This window comes from Ursus maritimus, unplaced genomic scaffold (genome assembly GCF_017311325.1).
Source record: "Ursus maritimus isolate PB19 unplaced genomic scaffold, ASM1731132v1 scaffold_2, whole genome shotgun sequence".
NCBI classification, from domain to species: domain Eukaryota; kingdom Metazoa; phylum Chordata; class Mammalia; order Carnivora; family Ursidae; genus Ursus; species Ursus maritimus.
This window is the reverse complement of record NW_024424452.1, coordinates 43,833,568-43,837,934: the sequence shown is the minus strand read 5'-3', so window position 1 is coordinate 43,837,934 and position 4,367 is coordinate 43,833,568.

Here is a 4,367-nt window from a genome sequence, read left to right as displayed (position 1 = left end):
CTCTTGGGGCTCTTACCCTGTGTCACAGATGAGGACACAAGGCCCAGGTGGCTGGGCAGGTGGCCCAAGGGCTCTTTGCTGTGAGCAGCTAGGTCAGGGCTCTAACCCTGCTAGTCTGGCTCCAAAATGAGTCACCACTTTCCTTCTTCACTGTGCTGCCGGGGAGCACAGATCATGGGAGAACTTCTTCCGGGCTGTTCTAGATGGACTTCTTGGCTATGAACCAGCCTAGAAGCAATGTGCTTCCCTGAGAACTGCGTGAGCATCCCACAATTCCCTTTGTGGACCGCTGGTCACCCTGACAATGGGAGCAGAAGCTGGTAGGGCAATGGAGGCAGGTCCAGAGGCAGGAGGTGGGGCCCCGATGTTGGAGAACTCCCAAGACACGTGTATCAGAGGCATTCAGAGATTGCACTAGCGGGCAAAGAGCTACATGTGCTCAACACAGACTCTTCCACAGGAGAGGTTGGAAGCCTCATCCCTGCTGGCCATTCTCTCTGTGTGGCCCTGCTACCGGCAAGCCACTCCCAGGAGCCTCAGCATTGGGGATCCCTGGCCTGCAAAGTGCAGGCTCCTAAATGCATTTCAAGCCCAAAGAGAGAGAGAGAGAGAGAGAGAGAGAGAGAGACAGAGACAGAGACAGAGACAGAGAGGGTGGGGGGAAAGAGAGAGAGAAGCAAGGAGTCAGTCTCTTTTCTCGGTCTCAGGCAGGAGACACGCTCCAGTGGGCGGCCAGACTTGTCATTTTAACCATTGGCTCCTCTGGGTCTTATCTCCCAGGCTCCTCCCATTTAAATGTGCTTACGCATCGGAGTCAAAATTCTTACCCCTCTGGCCTTAGCCAGCGTGGGGAGCACCTCGGGAGGCCGGCAAAATGGGGCGGGCACCGGGGAGGGCTCCAAGGCCCAGTGGGGTGAGAAGGAGCTGTGGGGGCCCAGAGTACCCCGGGAACATCGGGGTGCATTTTGAGGCTCCTCTGGGAGTGGCGACGTGGTAGAAAGGGTCAGGGAGCCGGGGGGTGGGATTCGGGTGGGGCAGGGAGTCAGGACCGCCCGCTTCCTCAGGCTCTCCGGCTTCTCCAGCCCCGGACTGCTCTCCCCCCGGGCTGGCTGGGCAGTGGGGACGCCGCGAAGGGGAGGAGCGGAGCGCGGGAGGGAACCGAGAGCCTGGGGAGCGGCCGCAGGGAGCGGCCGCCCAAAGGCCAGAACGAGAGGGAGGGCAGGAGGGAGGGCAGGGCGCAGGGGAGAAGGTGGGAGAGGACGGCCCGCAAGAATGGGCAGAGCCGGCTGAGGCTGGGAGGGGAGAGCAAGGGCACCCCACCCGGGCCCCACCGGATATGGTGGCTGCACTTGGGAGCCAAGTTTTGTTGAGAAGGGGAAGGTTGCCTCCCTACTTATCAGGGCTGGAACCAGGCTTTGTGAAGCTCGTGCAGTTTGGGAACCCCCATGGAAGAGAAACAAGGCAAAACTATTAATACACAATTAATTGGAAGAGTGAACGCTTATTTAGTATAATAAATCATGACTAATTAGAAATGTTTCAAAATTTGGCAAATTCTATAAAAATCATAACGTCTAGAAGAGTAACGTAAGATTTAAGGGAATTCATTGCCTGAGACAACTCTAAAATAGCTTTCATCCTTCCCTGTTTTGGCTGTTTATTCTTTGTGTCCAAATGACAGTGATTTTATATTATTTTATATAGGCAGAATAGAGTGATAATTCATTCTTTTTTTCTGATATGGATTGATAGACATTTTATCGTTATTAATAGATTAGGATGTTTGCCATTGGTAAAATCATATCAATTTTTGTAATTGTCAAATTTGGGAAAATCTGTGCTAAATTCCTTGCATGAGCTGTAGAATTTCAGGACATCGTTCAGTAATTAAATGTTCTTTGAATCGATGGCACTCATTAACGGATGTGTCACGGGCTCTGACTTTAGCGCACTAATGGGAGTGTTACGCAAGCTCTGTCAATGTCGGTATCTTATGTCAGATCAACAGGAAATCTAACATATTCCCAATGTGTTCGTAGGGTTTTCTTCTCCTTGTTAATTGGATTATTAAACAATCCCAGGGCCTATTTATTCAAAATTTGTCTGTTTCTCTTATTAAATTACATTGTTGATAGCGTCTGAACACTTTTGTTACAATTTACTTTTCAATTTCATAATAATTTGTACTGATTTCATGGTTCGTTTTTATCACTTTTGTTTCGTAAACCTATTAAGTTCTTTTATTGAGCTATAATTGACACATAACATTATATTCGTTTCAGGTGTGCACATAATGACGTGGTGTTTGTATACACTGAGAAGTGATCGCCGCGAGAAGTCGAGTCGGCATCTGTCACCGCACACAGTTCCACGTTTTTTTCTTATGATGAGAGATGTTAAGATCTACTCTCTTAGCATCTTCCAAGTATGCAATACAGTATTACTGACCACAGCCAGCCTTTGCACACGAATCCCCATGACTTATTTATTTTGTAACTGGGAGTTTGTACCTTTTGACCATCTTTGCCCAACTGCCCCACCCCTGACTCCCCACCTCTGGCAATGGCAAGTCTCCTCTCTGTATCTGTGAGTTTGGTTGTTGTTTTAGATTCCACACATAAGTGAGTGTTGGTTCCCAAGCCTCTCAGGAGCTTCCTGGATATAATCTCAAACCGGCCCCATAGATGGAGGGCAGAGAGAGACCAGAGGGAGAGATGACCACTCCAGGTTCCAAGGCGGCAGGTTTAATAAGGGGACTTACACATGAGGCTTGCCTTGGGGGGGGGGCAGATGAGTAGATCCCTGCTCCCCAAATCTTAAAAGTTTATATAGAGGGAGGCCTTAGCTGGGTTCAGGCACATATACTGGCCAAATGTGCTCAGTGCCACATCTCAAGGCTGTGTCCTTGGAGCAGCCTCTGGGAGTGGCAAAGCCAAGTGGAACCCACATTCCAAGGACAGGGTGGGGCTGAGGAGCCTCTGATTGCCTGGGTCCAGCTCAAGGGTCAACCAGTGGTCAGGGCTTTGATGACCTCTCCCAAGAGCAGGATCATACCATTTGTCTTTCCCTGTCTGACTTATTTCACTTAGCAAAAAACCTTCAAGATGCATCCATGTTATCACAAATAGCAAGATTTCATTCTTTTTTATGGCTGACTAGTACTCCATTGTAGATACGTAGATCACATTTTCTGTTTTCATTCATTCATCAGTGGACATTAGACTGTTTTCATGTCTTGGCTATCGTAAATAGTGCTGCAAGGAGCACAGAAGTGCGTATATCTTTTTGATTTAAGTGTTTTTCTTTTCTTTGGATAAATACCCAGAAGTTGATTGCTGGATCATATGGCAGCTCTCTTTTTAGTTTTTTGAGGAACCTTCACACTGTTTTCCACAGTGGCTGCACCAATTGACGTTGCCACCAGCAGTGCCCGAGGGTTTCCTTTTCTCAACACCCTTGCCAACACTTGTTACTTCTTGTCTTTTTGATACTGGCCATTCTAACAGGTGTGAGGTGGTATCTCACTGTGGTTTTGATTTGCATTTCCCTGATGATCAGTGATGTTGAGCCCCTTTTCATGTACCTGTTTGCAATAAATGTATGTCTTCTTCTTCTTCTTTTTTTTTTTTAGATTTTATTTGTTTATTTGAGAGACAGAGACAGAGCATGAGCAGGGGGAGGGGATGAGGGAGAGGGAGAAGCAGACTCCCTGCTGAGCAGGGAGCCCAATGTGGGGCTCAATCCCAGGACACTGAGATCATGACCTGAGCCCAAGGCAGACGCTTAACCGACTGAGCCACCCAGACACCTCCAATTGTATGTCTTCTTCCAAAAAATGTCTACTCAGAACCTCTGCCCATTTTTTATTTGTTTATTTTTTTAAAAAAGATTTCTTATTTACTTATTTAACAGAGAGAGAGAGAGTACGAGCAAGGGGAGCAGCAGGCAGAAGGAGAAGCAGGCTCCCCACTGAGCACGGAGCCCGACGTGGGGCTCCATCCCAGGACTCCGGGATGCCAAGGTCTTAACCGACTGAGCCATCCAGGTGTCCCTGCCCATTTTTTAATTTCTTTCTTTTTCTTTCTTTCTTTCTTTCTTTCTTTCTTTCTTTCTTTCTTTCTTTCTTTCTTTCTTTCTTTCTTTCTTTCTTTCTTTCTTTCTTCTACTGTGGAGTTGTAGGAGTTCTTTACATATTTTGGATATTAACCCTTTATCAGATACGTGATTGGTAAATATTTTCTCTCATTCAGTAGGTTGCCTTCTCATTTTGTTGATTGTTTCCTTTCTTGTACAGAATAAACTCATTAATTTTAAAGTAAATTTTCTGTTCTTTAACACATACATTTAAAATTGACGAAAGAAGAGAA